The sequence below is a fragment of the Oryctolagus cuniculus genome, chromosome 3, assembly GCF_051225735.1.
Source record: "Oryctolagus cuniculus isolate XC-2025 breed Fujian yellow rabbit chromosome 3, ASM5122573v1, whole genome shotgun sequence".
NCBI lineage: Eukaryota > Metazoa > Chordata > Mammalia > Lagomorpha > Leporidae > Oryctolagus > Oryctolagus cuniculus.
Genome location: NC_142869.1, coordinates 56,228,093 through 56,245,565, shown reverse-complemented (window position 1 = coordinate 56,245,565; position 17,473 = coordinate 56,228,093). Strand labels below are relative to the sequence as shown.

The following is a 17,473-nucleotide window of genomic DNA, read 5'->3' as shown; positions in this document are numbered from 1 at the left end:
ACCAGCACTCACACAAGCAGGCGGTGGCTTAACCCATGATACCACAACAAGGGCCGCAGTTTTTAAATTTTTAATAAAGATACAATGACAGTATGTTAGTGTAAGGAAGAAAACACAAAGATAAATGAGAGGTTGAAGTGCTGAATTTCATAGAAAAAGAAATATATTATCTAAAAATAATAGCATAATCATAAGCTTTATCCAAATTATCTTGAAATCCGAATTAGTATAAAAATCATATCAGTTTGATAAGGAGAGTTTTAAATAGAAAACATATCATACATATCATAATATGAAAACAGTGATTTTAGAGGGAGAACTCATCAAAAAGCATGAGACACATTCAACATATTATAATTTTTATCTTCCTCCCTTTAGGCATATGCTCCCGATATTAAAAAATACCCAGAATGATAACAGTCAGACAAATGGCACACCATTGTTTTTTCTTCCACGTTGCAAATAGCTGATTAGGAAATAAATCACATAATTTACAAAGAATCTGCAGTTTTCATTTGGATGTCTCAGATTCTGTCTTATACTTGCAGATCTGAGAATAGCATCATGTAAATGGTTTTTTTTTCTTACTAATTTTCAGTTACTGCATGATTAAGTGTTTATACAAATGCAGTAATTAGGGACATTCTGTAGCAATACAAAGATGTTGATTGCATTTGTAATGTAAGTTAATTTAGCAAAGTTAAATTTAAACAAAGATTTGTTCATTGTATAAAACAATAAACTAATCCAACTGACGAAATAAATTGTAGCATAGTAGTATTGTTTCCTAAAGATTATCTCCGCTTTCTTCAGCAAATTATCTTCAAATTACTACTATTAAGTCTAGTTGAGAATATGTCAGAGTTGGAGAGATGGAAGAAATCTTTAAAAGCCACAGTTATTGCTGTGGTACTATGTTTACCTCTCAGAATCATCAATCTTAAATCTTTCCAAATTCATCCCTCACAGTTTTAATTCAATATTTCTTATGTCTTATACCAAAAAGACATAAATGTTAAGTGAATATTGATCATGACCACAGCATAGACAACTAGGTAAAATAAACATAATCGAGTAGCCTTATTGATTAGTTATCTCTAAAGAGAATGGTGCCGAAAAGTGAACTACAGGTTGTAGCTATGCCTTGTGTGCTGTACAGATACCAACGCTTGATAGTCTCCCATAGAAGAACTTTACTATCAACTGAAATTTTATAATTGATATGTATATATTATGGTATGAATCTGTGAGCCCCCCAGTTATAAATGTTTGACATCTAATCTTCAAGTTGGGGGTATTCAGAGGTGTTAAAAATACTAACTAAAGATAATACACTATATCATTTTATCCAAGTTATTCAAAGCTTTATAGTCATATACAATTAGTCATTTCACTGTTACATTTTTATTTATTAATATATGGAGAACAGATTTCATGAATTCCATAGATACAGTTATAAGAATACAACAATATTTTCCTCCCTCCCTGCCTCTCTCCCTCCTACTTCCTTTCTTCCCTTTTTTTTAAAAAAAATGTTTTGTGATAACCTGCATTCAGTGCACTGTATAAGCACAAGCTCAATGCTATAACCAAAGAGCTCTACAAGTGAAAGGCAGAGAGATCCCTATTCTAGAGGGATATGGACAAGAGTTACAGACAACAGTCATATCACACCATGTCAGTTTAAATCAATAAATCTTAAGGTTTTTTAGTTTTTCTACTCTCTATATTAGCAACAACCAGTCAGAGAAAACATGATATTTGTCTTTTTGGGTCAGGATTATTTCACTAAGCAAATCACTCTAGTTTTGAAATTAGACTTACGGAGAAAGAGGGAAAGGCAGAGCTCTTCCATCAGTTGGTTAACTCCCCAAATGGCCACAAAAGCCAGCACTGAGCCAGGCTGAAGCCAGAAGCTTCATCTGGGTCTCCAACGTGGGTGACAGGGGCCCAAGAACTTGGAACATCTTCATCTGCTTTTCTCAGGCCGTTAGCAGGGAGATGGTTCAATAGTGGAAAAGCCAGGGGCCCCCTAAGCTCAGAAGTGTTGATTCTACCTGCTTTCCCACAAGGGGATACCTTCATTTAGTCTTGAATCAGGAGAATTTTAAATAAATACAGTAAACATACCAGAATATGTAAACAATTGATTTTAGAGGGAAAAGCTCATAAAAAATCATATGGATGCAACATATTTAGCTTGCAGTCATCAGCCTTCCAACATTAAAAATGTTTACATTTATGTCCCTCAAGCAATGGTATTCGATCTGCCCTTGTAATTAGATTAAGAGGGTAGGGCCTTTATGATTGGATTGATGCCTTTATAAAAGGCAGCTCAGACCACCTGCCTTGCTCCTCTCACATGTAAAGTTACAGTGAGAAGACAGCATATTTGAGGAAATTATAGTTTCTCACAGGACGTGAAATCTGCAGCTACCTCAATCATGAATTTTCTGGTCTGTAAAACTAAGAAATAAATGCTTGTGTTTAGGGCACCCAGTTTATGGTATTTTTTATAGCAGCCCAAACAGAACTGAGACGATGCAGGATAATGCTTTTTGCCAGGAAAATGTTAAATTTTAATCAAAGCATTGTTTTATATTTCATCACATGCATACTTTAAAAATGGAACATTTAACAAATATAGTGTATATATGTGTGTGTGTGTGTGTGTGTGTTTAGTATAGCTATAGAACTTGAAGTAGAAAATAGGAGGAAGCTCTATGGGATCTGGGTTAGGTAAGGATTGTTTTTAGATACAACAACAAAGATGTAATCCATTAAATAATTATAAATTGTGCTTTATTAAATTAAAAGCTTTGTTCTTCAAAAGATGCATTAAAATGATGAAGCATTAAGGAACTGTCTGGGAGATATGTTTGAAAATCACATATCTGGCAAAGGATTTGTATTCATAATAGACAAGGAATCTCAATACTCTTAAGAGCAAACAAATGAATTTAAAGTAGACAAATATTTTACACTGATAATTTACCAAATAATAAATACAGTTGACTTATAAAAGCAGTAACCATCATTAGCAATTTTGAAAATTTTAATATAAATCATAATAAGATATGACCAAAAGACTCAGCATAATGCTAACATTTTTCAATTAACCAATATTTCAAGAACTGACTATTCCAAGTATTGGCAGGGATATGACACAAGTGGAATTCCTGCACATTTTATAGGAATTTTAATTCAATAATGGAATAAGTAATCCATTATGCTTCCTAAAAATTAAATAATTCATTGACCCTCAGTTAGCAAATGCATCCTAAATAGCCAGTTTTTCCTGTTACTCTCAACAGGCATTTAACTAGTGTGTAAAGGACATTTAATTATTAGGTATCTTCTTTCAGCTCCTCGCCTTGACAGTTATCCAGATTTAAGTATCTTAAATGTTTCCAGCTCTCCAACATCGGTGACACCTGCTGAGCTGGTAGAGCTGTGGCAGTAACATTTCAGAAAGTAGAAAATGAAGGTTCTACATTGGATCACAGAAAGCCTCAATTATAAACAGGAAAAACTGTTAGAGAATTCAATACATGGGAGAGAGAAACAGAGAGAGAGAGGAAAAGTGAGAGAACTTCATAGATTTATGATAGATTATAATTCAGACACTTAATACTTTGAAACATGGGCAAATTGTCATCTTTGATTTAGGATAATTTTTATCTATCAATTTCTTTATAATATCCTCTTTTTCCTCTCTCCATTCTTGCTCCATAATTGCTGCTAGATTGTAGAGCTCATGCACTTCTGAAGTATTCTTCAGTAATTCTTGTGCCTTTGTTTATTTTTTTGTTTATATACACTAATGTTTGGGGTAGATCAAGTAGAACAAGTAGATCTACCTGATCTCTCATTTTATTTGCATGTTTTCTACTGTATTTGGCCCTTTTTTGTTTCACTTTTCTAAACCCTGGTAGTTATATCTTTCATTCTCAACTTCCAATTATTTCCTTTTTTATATCAGCATTTTTGGGAAAATACAATCTCTATAGGAATGACCTCATTGTTGTTTCGCATGTTCTTCAGTGTTTTCTAGAAATTCTTTAGTATTTGGTGGTCTTCAGATGTTTTATGAGGATCCTTAGCAGTTGGACTTCTTAAATACTGTTGCTTTTCTGTTAGTTTCTTCTAAATTAAGGATCATCTGTTCCTATAATGTAATTTCTTAAAGAAAGAAACCTTTGTGTCTTGCCCTCAATGTCAGCATCAGTTTACAAACTGCGTGTTAGTCCTGTGAGGGTGTGAGGAATGGTAGTGATGATTCTGGTCAGAGTACATTCTGGGTAAGCTACTTGCTGTCTGGATGCGTGATGATATTCAAATGAGCTGATTTATTTCCTGGGTCCACAGAGTCTGAATTCTTCAGGTCAGCTCTAAGTTGCCTCTGACACTTTTATTTTGGCCCTGTATATGTTTGCAGAATTTTTCTTTTCTGTACTCCTGAGATACACCCCATATATTTACTGCTGGATTTGAAGTCTCAATAGCAAGATCATTTACTGTAAATAAGGAGATGATGTAGGCAGGGAAGTAGCTAGAAAGAGGAACTGAGATTGAGAGGCCCTGGCTGCAGCTCTGCTTCCACTACAGCCCCGCCCCACTACTGCACCACCCTATCCCATCATCTCTTACTGTGCAGTGGAGAACTATAGCTTTGCAAAACTGTAGCTGTCTCAAAACTGTCACTTGGAACCAGTTCTGGCCAAAAATATCCAACATGGTGGCCAGCTGTGTTCCTGCAATGAAATTTAGCTTGTAATGGCATTATAATAAAATAACCAAAGCTGACACTCCTACTCCCATCATGCACCTCATGTTCTTATACTTCTGAGATCTCAAAAACGGAAAAGGAAATGGATGATACTCAAGCTTTGTGCCAACCTCCATCCCTTCTGAATATTCAATTAAACCTCATGCCAGATACTACCTCCTGTGCCTCTAGATCATAAAAGTGGTGATCACAATCCTCAATGAGTTCCACTGTTTCTTGAGCCTGCCTGCACTCCTTTTCAGTGTGTCCTTTTGCTGTGTAAGCAAATAGATCTTGGTCCGCGGACATTTACTTATGTCTCATCTTCAAATTCTTTCTTGCATTGGAGATAAGAACCTGCCCCCAGCTACCCCACAACATAGAGATCACTAGCTTGAGTGATTTATTACCTGTTTTCCAAACTGTAATCACTTTCATTTGTATTTCATTGATTTCGATCTTGAAGAATTCCTTTATTCTACTAGGTAAACTCTCTAGAGATCCTGTCATCTGTATCAAAAATTTGGTGTGACAATTAAATATAATAAAACCTATGGATGATTAGGCCATAAATAGTGAATAAATATTTTTGGTATTATAGATGTAATTTGTTGTTATTATATTACTTGTTAATATAGGCACCGTAAAGTACTAATTTCAGATAATGAAGCAAGTTATTCTTCCTTTTAGTAAGCTACTGAACAAAGACTTGGGATATCTCTGTGTATGCCAGTGTAGTGTGAAGATGCTGAAGCATACATGATCAAACTTTGACAAACAGGATTATATTATGCTAGTTTACATTCATGTAATTGTGTAATTGAGAAAGTAGACCAGATGTATATATATATTGCATGGACACATGCACATTTATTTATTTGCCAAGACTATAAAGGAATAATCTTTGATGATTAAGCATTATTTAACAGTTATTTTTTCCCTAATAAAAATAACCACCATTTTCAGATTTTTATCGTTTGGTTTAATTGTTTCCAAAGAGAGACTTTTAAAAAAGAGTGGGCATTTGGCCTGGCAGTTAAGATAGTTAGGATGCCCCCATTGCATATTGGCGTGTAGTTCGACCCTCTTAAGGTCTGGCTCCTGATTCCTGCTCAAGTAGTTGAGATCTTGCTACTCAAGTGAAAGACCTGGATTTAGTTCCTAGCACTTGGCCTTGGCCTAGTCCATCTTTGAATGTTGTGGGCATTTGGGGAGTGAACCAGGAGATGGGAGCCCCCCTTCCCTACCTCGGCTTTCTCTTTACCTTTCAAATATAAAGATTACAAGACACAGGTTCTAGGAAAATGTCTATTTTTACTTCAGGCACTCCAAAATTTTTGTTCATGGTGTATGATTCATATTAATTTTTACTAGTGACAGATGCAATAACCCAAGAAGGAAATGGAGAAAAAAAATCAGCTCAATCTTTATTTTTAGTTTGAAATGCAGCTGTAATGGAAAAATAGAAACATATAAGAAATGTAACTTGGAAACATTAATGACTAAGCTTCTGAATCGTTTATAGATGAGAAAGTTTGAGTTTATTGAATATACATATGATCATATGAGGCATAAGAGAATATAAGTAAATCCAAATATTGCCACTTTTACTAATTGTATTTCTGCTTATATGAAGATTGGTAAAAATCAATGATCTTTCCAAATAATGTATTTAAATAACTAACTATTGGTATTTTGCATTCCCTGAACTTTTTTTGAACATTACAATTATAGTCTAATTTACCTTTCAGCTAAAAGTCATTTAACTTTACAATTCAATGAGTTTCAATAAATTCTAATCATATATAAGTTTTAGAATAATTAAAACACCCTGAAAAACTGACTTCCATACCTTTTATATTCAATGTGCATTCCTACCACTAACTACAGTTAAACTTTGACTGACTGTGCGCTGTAATTTTACTTTTTCTAGCAACTTTCATAATGCATTTTTAACATAATCAGTCATTTGTCTCTAGAATCTTTAAATAAGCATGATTTTTCTGAGTCATTCCTACAGGTACATGCATCAATATTTTGTTTTTTTTTTCCTTTATGGTAAATAATATTCCACTGCATGAATGTGTCAGATTTTATATATTCAGTATCTCAACTTATTTCCAGATGTTGGCAATTATTGATATTATTTTAAGAAATATTATTTATTTATTCAAAAATCAGAATTTCAGAGAAGGAGAGGCAGAAAGAGAGATCTTGCATCTGCTGGTTCACTCCCCAAATGGCCACAACTATCAGAGCTGGGCCCATATGAAGCCAGGAGCCACAAGCTTTTCCAGGTCTCCCATGGGGGCCCAAGCACTTGGGCCATGCTTTTCCAGGCACATTAGCAGGGAGCTGGATCGAAAGTGGAGCAGCTGAGATTCAAACTGGCGGCCATATGGGATGCTGGAATCTCAGGTGGAGGTTTTATTGCTTCACCTTGGTGCCAGCCCCAATACTATTTCTTTAAATGCTTGTTTGAAACATTTTCAAAATCATAATCATGAGCTGTCCTCAATAATATTTTAGTTAAATTTGAAAGGATTATGTATGCTATTCCATTATGAAGAGTTTACCATATAGATCATTTTAGGTTAGTGATCTCTTAATTCTGGTATATTAAAGGAACTGTGTCTAGTGTAGCCCTATTTTGTCCTTCCTTGGCTGTTATTATCATTTATACATATTATATCTAGACTTCTTCAAAATCTAACAACACTCTGCTATAGTTATTGCTTTATGTAATCTATGTTCTTTAAACATTAAAATATAGTGAGCACAATTCTTATTTTCATATTCGAGAATTTTTGGTTTACAGTTGGTCCTCTTAGGGAATATATTGTAGGTTTTTGGAATCCATGTTAGTTTTTGAGGATGGTTGTTTCCTTCACTTGATTTAAACTGTAAAATCTGTCTCCTTCAAAATTGCTGATGTTGCTATCTCCACTGAGGTATTTTAAGCTTTTTATTTTTAGCACTAATTCCAAAACATATTTAGGGAACCAATAATAGTAAGACATCCTTGTCTCTAGGGCTTTCCTTTTCTGTCAGTTTGTTTATATATACATTGGAGAATTTAAAGTTGCAGCCAATTATCAAGTCTCCATTTTCTTTCACTTTTTTACTAGAATCCCTCAAATCTTTATCATTTGTATATCATTTAACATCAGTGGTAGGTATGGTATGGAGATTTTACTTCTAGACCTCTGTGATATTGTCACTTCCAGGATCTAGTGAATTTCCCACTGCCAAGCTGCTTGTGCTGATCTGGAACACAAAGCTATGAGTTCTGAGCTGATTCTTCTCTAGTGACTCACCAAATCCGTGAGTTATTATGTCTTCCTCAAATTAAATCCTCCACCTCTGGCAGCAAAGTTACTGGTTTTGTGACCAGATATAAACCAGAAGCACTGTAGTATTTACAGAGAAAGCTGGGAGTAGGAAAAATGTAAGCCGTTCCATGCAAGATATTAGTATAGTTCATTCTTACCCAATACTACCAAGATTTAATTTCCATGAGAATGGTAGTTTTTCACCACAGTTGAGGTTCTTGAAATATTCAAAGCCATATAACACTCTCAAGCTAGCAATGAATGAATTGGTAGAAAAGCAAAGTGCATTTGGTGATACCAGGGATAACTTGAAGGGTGTTCTAAACTTTGGATTCCACAGGAAGTTTCTTTGAGCTATTGATCTTTTGAGCAATCGCTGTAAAAAAGTAATTCTGTAGGTAGGTTTTAAGAGTTAACAATCATCCATGGATTTTAAAAATGAGACAACTGCAGGAAGTATTTTCCAGCAAAAGAACTATACTTTGAATAGCAATAAAAACTAGCTATAGAAGACCTTAATATTCAAAAGTGATGGCCTCTGTGCCATTCAGTCTTTAAGACAGACTATCCAGACTTTCCACTTTCTAATGAATACAGAAATGAATGCAAATTTTTGACCTTTACAATCATTTATGTATGTAAGGAGACTTTTTTTAATAGTGAAATTTGAAAGTTTTTTATAGTCTCCAGTAAAAATACAAAAAGACTTGAAACCATGAGATTTTAGAGTAGGTGTGGCCCCAGGAGGCGAATTATAAAATGAATTTGAAACAAAAAAGCAAATTAAAGCATTTTGGTGTTGCTCTCAGCTTTGCTCTGAGCTACTACAACACTGGGGAAAAGAGAGATAAAGGGACATGTGTTTGATGATTGAAAGAAAAGTCTAAGTAGATCAGAGGAATGCCAGTTCTTAGATAAATAATGTAAAAGTGAGCTAACTGAAAATATTCAATTTGTTCAATGATCAAAACTTGTCTAGGATGAGTAGGCTAGTCAGCCTTTTTTTTTTTTTTTTTAATTCCATTGAGGGTGGGATCCCTGGAGCGGTTTGTCTGATTCTTTAGTGCAGCACCACACTTTGTAAAACTCCAAGAGAATTATGTAGCTTTTCTTTTACAGTTACTTTTCTTTTACAGTTAAGATTGATATTTTATTGAGAAAGTTTTAATGTAAATTAGACTAATCCAGTTTTTTTTTTACGTCAAACAAACATTAAATTCTCAAAGGAAAAAATCATTTTTCATCAAATGCTTATTTAGGCTAAGCACTAATCATGGACAACTAAAATAAAAAATAGCTGGTTCTCATTTGTTCATTTAACCAGACTTCATTTTGGCAGTGCAAGTAAAATCAAAATGAATGCAGTTATCTCAGATATTTTCAAATGGCATAGTATGGTCTATACTGGGACAAGGGAGACCTGGAAATAAACCACAGTTCTAACATTCAGAAGCTTTACTGTTCATCAATTTTTTAAATTTCAGTATATATTAGTTCAGTAATCTATAAAATGCACATGGAGAATATGGAGATAATTTATTTGACTCACAAACTATATATTAGGGGTTCCACAAATCAGAGTTAAATTCTCCCTGCCCCTTTGCCTCTAAGAATCCAGAACTATAAGGAAAACTGGTTAAGGATTTAATAAGATGACTTGCTTTCAGCAATTATAAATGGACAAATAAGACAAAACTAAAGTGATTTATACAGTCTGCGAAAGAGACTGGTGCTACTAAAAAGCTACTTTTACAGAATAACTTAGCCCTAGAAAGGAGTTAATAAAAATAAAATAAAATAAAATAAAATAAAATAGAATAGAATAAAATAAAGCTTTGTGAGACTAGTTATATGATCTTTAAGCAGGCATGAGCTTGTCAGTCATATGGGCAACTATAGCATCAGGGGTTAACACAATAAGTTTTTAATTTAAGATTTATTTATCAATGGAATGATACTGTCATTCCTTTACTCCTGAATAACTTATGGTAACATCAAAAAATAGGTGAGATTGTTTTGTAAATGATAAATTCTGTAAAGTAATTGAAATTAATGGAAAATGATTGTAAAATATTGATATTTATGTGTAAGACTTATTAAAAAGGATCTGTTTGCAGCAGATAAGGTATAGATCATAAAAGAATTCAAATCCAAGGCGTTTTCATTCTTTAAAACTCCTGAGAGAACTTTAGAATATGTCTACTGCCATGTGTCTCTCAACAAAATGTGAGCTATGGCTAGAAACAGCTCAGTCACTCAGAGGTGAAACATAATTCCTGTCACCAATTTATTGTGACAGTCTCTCATCTGTATAGTCTCAGTGTAATTCTCACTGCCCCGAAGATTCAAAATTATATACACAGATACAGAAAGTATTATTTTTGGCCTAGTTTTCTTATGGAAAATGTTTAGATATATGTGGAGAACAAAAATTTATCTACAAATGAGAAAAATTTTAGTTACACTGTTAATATGATACAAGAAAACAAAGCCTAATAACTTAATGATTTAGGAAAATAAAATGTCTGAGACAGTGGTAGTTGAAATATCTGTTTCTCCATATGGTGATATGAAATACTGCCACACGTATTTCTCTAGCACCACAGTGAGAAATCGTCACTGAGTGACATTTCCTCCAGCAGTGTTTGATTATTCATCAATAAATATGAGTATGCAAAGGTGTTTGAATTGAGCTTTCAGATGTAATTTTCAAATGAATGTTTTTTATAAATATAAATTCCAGGTCCTTAAGCATTTTTAAAACACAATGCTGAATAAGCAGACACTCATATTTTGGAACTGATAGATAAGGCATGTTATTTTGTAGCCACTTCAAGCACTATCAATCAAACTGGTAAAATATATTTGAGAACCGAAGACGAGGCAAAGGCTTCATGTGAAATATGAAAACTGAGAATAACCATATATTATATGAGGCAAAATTATCCCTTTGTCCCTATTATTTCACACAACCTAACTATTTAACTATAAATAATTCTCATCCAACCTACAAGCAATGTTTATTAATACTGCACTCTGACTCTCTGTAAGGAAAATTATTCTTAATAATGATGAAGGGATAGACATCAATATTCGTTTCAATATCATGTTTTAATAGGATTTATTTTTGATTAGTTGCCATTCACTGAGCCTTTAGATAATCTTTCTTCATTAGTGCTCCATTTCCTATTAACTTGTTTTCTTATTTCTCAATCAGTTATATTACCTGCTCAACAACTGTTGCCCAAGTCTCTAAGCTGAACGGGAGTGCTGTGATGTTGGAGTAAGACAGATAACAGTAAAATTTCTGTTGTTGGGGACTATGTTTATGCTGACAAAGTTACCAAACTTTCTAAGCCACAATTTCCCCCTTCTTTACAATGGGGATACTAAAAATGATCTACTTCACAGGGTTACTCTAAGCGCTATAACCTATTATGTTCAAAAACAGCCTAACACTCTGGTGATAAATAATGGGTTAAATGAATAATTGCTGTTATTAATATAATTTTTATATCATTATGCTTGAATGCATGATGTTCCCAAATATCATCTTATACCCCAAAATAAGAGAAACTACTGTCTGGAGCTCATTTGCAATCATGTCACATTGTTTTATTTCACAATTCATAAACAATTAACTATATTTCTAGAGCTATGATTTGGAAGACTCATTAAAGGAGGGTTATGGCACATCTGAAAGGAATTTATAGATTTACCTTTCATATTTTTGTGATGTTTGTGCTGTTTTCCACTTAGAACATTGTGTCCAGATCATATTTTATAAATACTTGTATACCATTTGAAACATTAAATATCTATTTAGATAATTCTCTGGTGAATTATAAGAGAATGAATGAGAAGCATAGACATAAACTTGTCCTATGAAATACAAGTGTATCAGCTTTATTAGAAAAGTTGTATGGTAATAATAAAAGAAAAACCTGAAAAAATAGTTTGTGACATTTTGTCACATTTAATCTATTAGTTTTCTCTATTCCTGTGGAGAATTTCATTAAGAACCTTGTATTCTCTATTACTAATGGAAAAGTGATTGACAGTATCTGGCAGATATTAATTCTTCATAAAAATTATCCATTTGTATATACAGAAGTGTATTAAAGTAGTTATACAAACATATGTATATATACAGATATATGTTTGTATGTGGATTATTTTAACCCACATAAATTTAATCAAAACTAACTACAACACACTTGTTTTTCATAATAATTATTGACTTACAAATATTGACAAACCTGTAATAGAGCTAAACAGGAAAACAAGAAAATAGAACACATTTTTCTATAATATTTGTAAAGATCTTAAGATCTGGAATATTAAAAATTTAGGATGGCTGGCGCTGCAGCTCAATAGGCTAATCCTCCACCTACAGCACCGGCAACCTGGGTTCTAGCCCTGGTCGGGACGCTGGGTTCTAGCCCTGGTCGGGACGCCTGGTTCTGTCCCGGTTGCTCCTCTTCCAGTCCTACTCTCTACTGTGGCCTGGGAGTGCAGTGGAGGATGGCCCAACTGCTTGGGCCCTGCACCCGCATGGGAGACCAGGAGAAGCTCCTGGCTCCTCGCTTCAGATCAGTGTGGTACGCAGGCTGCAGTGTGCTGACCATGGCAGCCATTTGGGGGTAAACCAACGGAAAAGGAAGACATTTCTCTCTCTCTCTCTCTCACTGTCCACTCTGCCTGTCAAAAAAAAAAAAAAAATAGGGGTTTTCTTAAATTCTGTTTTTTCATTGTGAAGCTTATTGTTCAAGGACTATGGATTTTCTTTTTTTTTATCTTTTATTTAATGAATATAAATTTCCAAAGTACGACCTATGGATTACAATGGCTTCCCCCCCATACCGTCCCTCCCACCCACAACCCTCCCCTTTCCCACTCCCTCTCCCCTTCCATTCACATCAAGATTCATTTTCGACTATCTTAATATACAGATGATCAGCTTAGTATACATTAAGTAAGGATTTCAACAGTTTACTCCCACACAGAAACATAAAGTGAAAAATAATAGATGATTTTTTTTTTAAATGATGATGAAATCAGAGCAGACCTATTGTCATGTTTAATCACAGTGAGAGTCAAGTTGGGAATTGATAATTTTTTTTTTTTTACAGAAGATCAGTTTAGTATGCATTAAGTAAAGATTTCAACCATTTGCACCCCCATAGAAACACAAAGTGAAATATACTGCTTGAGTACTCGTTATAGCATTAAGCCTCAATGTACAGCACATTAAGGACAGAGATCCTGCATGAGGAGTAAGTGCACAGTGACTCCTGTTGTTGACTTTACAAATTGACACTCCTGTTTATGGCATCAGCAATCTCCCTATGCACCAGTCATGAGTTTCCAAGGCTATGGAAGCCCCTTGAGTTCTCCGACTCTTATCTTGTTTAGACAAGGTCATAGTCAAAGTGGAGGTTCTCTCCTCCCTTCAGAGAATGGTACCTCCTTCTTTGAAAACCTGTTCTTTCCACTGGGATCTCACTCACAGAGATCTTTTTGCCAGAGTGTCCTGGCTTTCCATGCCTGAAATACTCTCATGGGCTTTTCAGCCAGATCCGAATGCCTTTAGGGCTGATTCTGAGGCCAGAGTGCTATTTAGGACATCTGCCATTCTATGAGTCTGCTGAGTATCTCACTTCCCATGTTGGATCACTCTCCCCTTTATTTATTCTATCGGTTAGTGTTAGCAGGTACTAGACTTGTTTATGTGCTCCCTTGACTCTTAGTCCTTTCATTATGATCAATTGTGAACTGAAATTGATCACTTGGAATAGTGAGATGGCTTTGGTACATGCCACCTTGATGGGATTGGATTGGAATCCCCTGGTATGTTTCTAACTCTACCAATTGGGGCGAGTCAGCTTGAGCATGTCCCAAATTATACATCTCTTCCCTCTCTTATTCCCACTCTTATGTTTAACAGGGATCACATTTCAGTTAATTTTCAACACTTAAGAATAACTGTGTGATAATTACAGAATTAAACCAGTCATATTAAGTAGAACAGACAAAAAAAAAATACTAAGAGGGATAATGCATTAAGTTGTTCATTAACAGTCTGGGCTATGCTGATCAAGTCACCATTTCTCATGGTGTCCATTTCAATTCAGGAGGTTTCCTTTTTGGTGTTCAGTCAGTTGTCACCGATCAGGGAGAACATATGGTATTTGTCCCTTTGGGACTGGCTTACTTCACTCAGCATGATGTGTTCCAGATTCCTCCATTTTGTTGCAAATGACTGGATTTCGTTGTTTCTTACTGCAGTATAGTACTCTAAAGAATACATATCCCATAATTTCTTTGTCCAGTCTACCGTTGATGGGCATTTAGGTTGGTTCCAGGTCTTGGCTATTGTGAATTGTGCTGCAATAAACATTAGGGTGCAGACCGCTTTTTTGTTTGTCAATTTGAACTCCTTTGATTAAAATCCAAGGAGTGGGATGGCTGGATCAAACGGTAGGGTTATCTTCAGGTTTCTGAGGAATCTCCAGACTGACTTCCATAGTGGCTTGACCAGTTTGCATTCCCACCAACAGTGGGTTAGTGTCCCTTTTTCCCCACATCCTCGCCAGCATCTGTTGTTGGTAGATTTCTGTATGTGAGCCACTCTAACTGAGGTGAGGTGAAACTTCATCGTGGTTTTGATTTGCATTTCCCTGATTGCTAGTGAACTTGAACATTTTTTCATGTGCCTGTTGGCCATTTGGATTCCCTCTTTTGAAAAATGTCTATTGAGGTCCTTGGCCCATCTCTTAAGTGGGTTGTTGGTTTTGTTTTTGTGGAGTTTCTTGATCTCTTTGTAGATTCTGGTTATTAACCCTTTATCTGTTGCATAGTTTGCAAATATTTTTTCCCGTTCTGTCGGTTGTCTCTTCACTCTCCTGACTGTTTCTTTTGCAGTACAGAATCTTCTCAATTTGATGCAATCCCAATAGTTGATTTTGGCTTTGACTGCCTGTGCCTCCCGGGTCTTTTCCAGAAATTCTTTGCCTGTGCCAATATCTTGAAGGGTTTCTCCAATGTTCTCTAATAACTTGATGGTGTCAGGACGTAGATTTAGGTCTTTAATCCACGTTGAGTGGATTTTTGTGTAAGGTGTAAGGTAGGGGTCTTGCTTCATGCTTCTGCATGTGGAAATCCATTTTTACCAGCACCATTTATTGAATAGACTGTCCTTGCTCCAGGAATTGGTTTTAGATACTTGGTCAAATATAAGTTGGCTATAGATGTTTGGGTTGATTTCTGGTGTTTCAATTCTGTTCCATTGGTCTATCCATCTGTTTCTGTACCAGTACCATGCTGTTTTGATTACAACTGCCCTGTAGTATGTCCTAACATCTGGTATTGTGATGCCTCCGGCTTTGTTTTTGTTGTACAAGATTGCTTTAGCTATTCGAGGTCTCTTGTGCCTCCATATGAATTTCAGCATCATTTTTTCTAGATCTGCGAAGAATGTCTTTGGTATCTTGATTGGGATTGCATTGAATCTATACATTGCTTTTGGGAGAATGGACATTTTGATGATGTTGATTCTTCCAATCCATGAGCATGGAAGATTTTTCCATTTTTTGGTATCCTCTTCTATTTCTTTCTTTAAGATTTTGTAATTCTCATCGTAGAGATCTGTAACAAGGACTATGGATTTTCAATTAAAAATAAAAGTATTTGAGAGGTTCTCTGATACATTTCCCCCCAAAAAAGATTTGTGTATCTGCTATTTCACAAGGTAGTTTATTTCCTTTTTAAATATTTTAATGATTTCACCACTAGGAGCAAAATCTATACTTATTCTAGTCCTGTAATCCTAATCCTAGATATTTGAATGATAGCAAATGAATTCTTCAAATCTAGTAGGACCTATGAACAATTTTGAAATTAACATATTTGTATTAAAATATAATATACATTTATAAATATTTTAAAATGATGTGGACATTTGTGTGTTCTGTTTTAGATAAGTCTTTCACATGACCTTTCATTTACTACTTAAGATAAAATCTATCTATTCCTTCTTTTTGGAAAATATTCTTATTTAAAATCCACAACTCTTTTCCAAAACTAGAAGTCACTTGAAATAATATCAGTCTCTAATTTTTGTTCACTGCTTGTTTATGAAAAGGGATCAGTGCCAGACATGATATCTTGGTCACTAGGAAGGAAGACTAGATTTTATGATGACATGATTTTGAGATCAGGATAGTGGTAGCACATGTTGTGTACATTCAACCATCCGGCTTTATAGCTTAAATTCATTTAATTCCTAGTCGCTCAAAATCCTCAGAATGTATAGATTTGAAAAATTCTGTGTAAATTTAGTGAAGCTAGGCAAAAAGCTCCATAATGATAAATGTCTTTGTCTACTTGTTTTGTTGTTAAATCCAAGCCTAGAGCCTATTCTAATCACTCAAAAGCTATTTAATGAGTAGGCTAATGAATGCTCAAATAGATAATAACTAGAGAAGCTGGGAATCAAGTCTCACATTCTCATTTAGAACTGGGATGTTTTAAAGAGAAACATGCAGGGCTGGCACTGTGGGGAAGTGGGCTAAGCCTCTTCCTGCTGCGCAGGAATCTCATATGGGTGCCAGTTTGAGTTCCAGCTGCTCCTCTTCCAATCCAGCTCTCTGCCATGGCCTGGGAAAGCAATAGAAGATGGCCCAAGTGCTTGGGACCCTGCACCCACATGGGAGACCCAGAAGAAATTCCTGTCTCCTCGTTTTGGATCAGTCCAGCTCCAGCCATTGCAGCCATCCGGGGAGTGAACCAGCAGATCGAAGACCTTTATCTCTATCTCTTCCTCTGTCTGACACTTTGCCTCTCAAATAAATAAATAAATAAAATGTTTTAAAAAAGGAGAAAAGAAAAATGCTGAAGTGTGACAGGCTGTATTTTTTAAAGTGAATCAAAACAGTGACTCCCATTCCCATAATGTCATGAAATTTGACATACTTGCATTTTCCTAATGGCACCTTTTGTTTGACTGTTTGCCACTTATATATCTTCTTTGGAGAAGTAGCCATTCTAATTTTTAGACCTTTTTTTAAAATTTGACATCTTTATCTTATAAAATTATTTTCTAACAGTTCATTAAGATATAATTAACATACTATAAAATTCCATTTAAAGTATAGAAAATAAGTCATTTGCTCTATGTTGATCCATAGTCAATAAATTCCAATCAAAATACAAGCAGATGTTTTTAGAAGATTTAATTATTCAAAAGACAGAGTTACAGAGAGAAGTAGAGACAAAAAGAGAGGTCTTCCATCTGCTGGTTCACGCGCCAAATGGCTGCAACTGCCAGAGCTGAGTGGATCCAAAAGATCTGAAGCCAGGAGCCAAGAGCTTC

The 17,473-nt window shown here is 35.0% G+C and overlaps 1 long non-coding RNA gene across 1 annotated transcript in view; it reads left to right on the top strand.

Annotated features, from left to right (window-relative positions):
- Nucleotides 1-17,213, top strand: part of LOC149127343 (uncharacterized) — a 213,118-nt gene extending 195,905 nt beyond the window's left edge. Inside the window, exon 4 of the long non-coding RNA XR_016231480.1 lies at nucleotides 16,745-17,213. This is a non-coding gene — a long non-coding RNA (uncharacterized LOC149127343). The remainder of the gene's footprint in view (nucleotides 1-16,744) is intronic.
- Nucleotides 17,214-17,473: the final 260 nt, after the last annotated feature.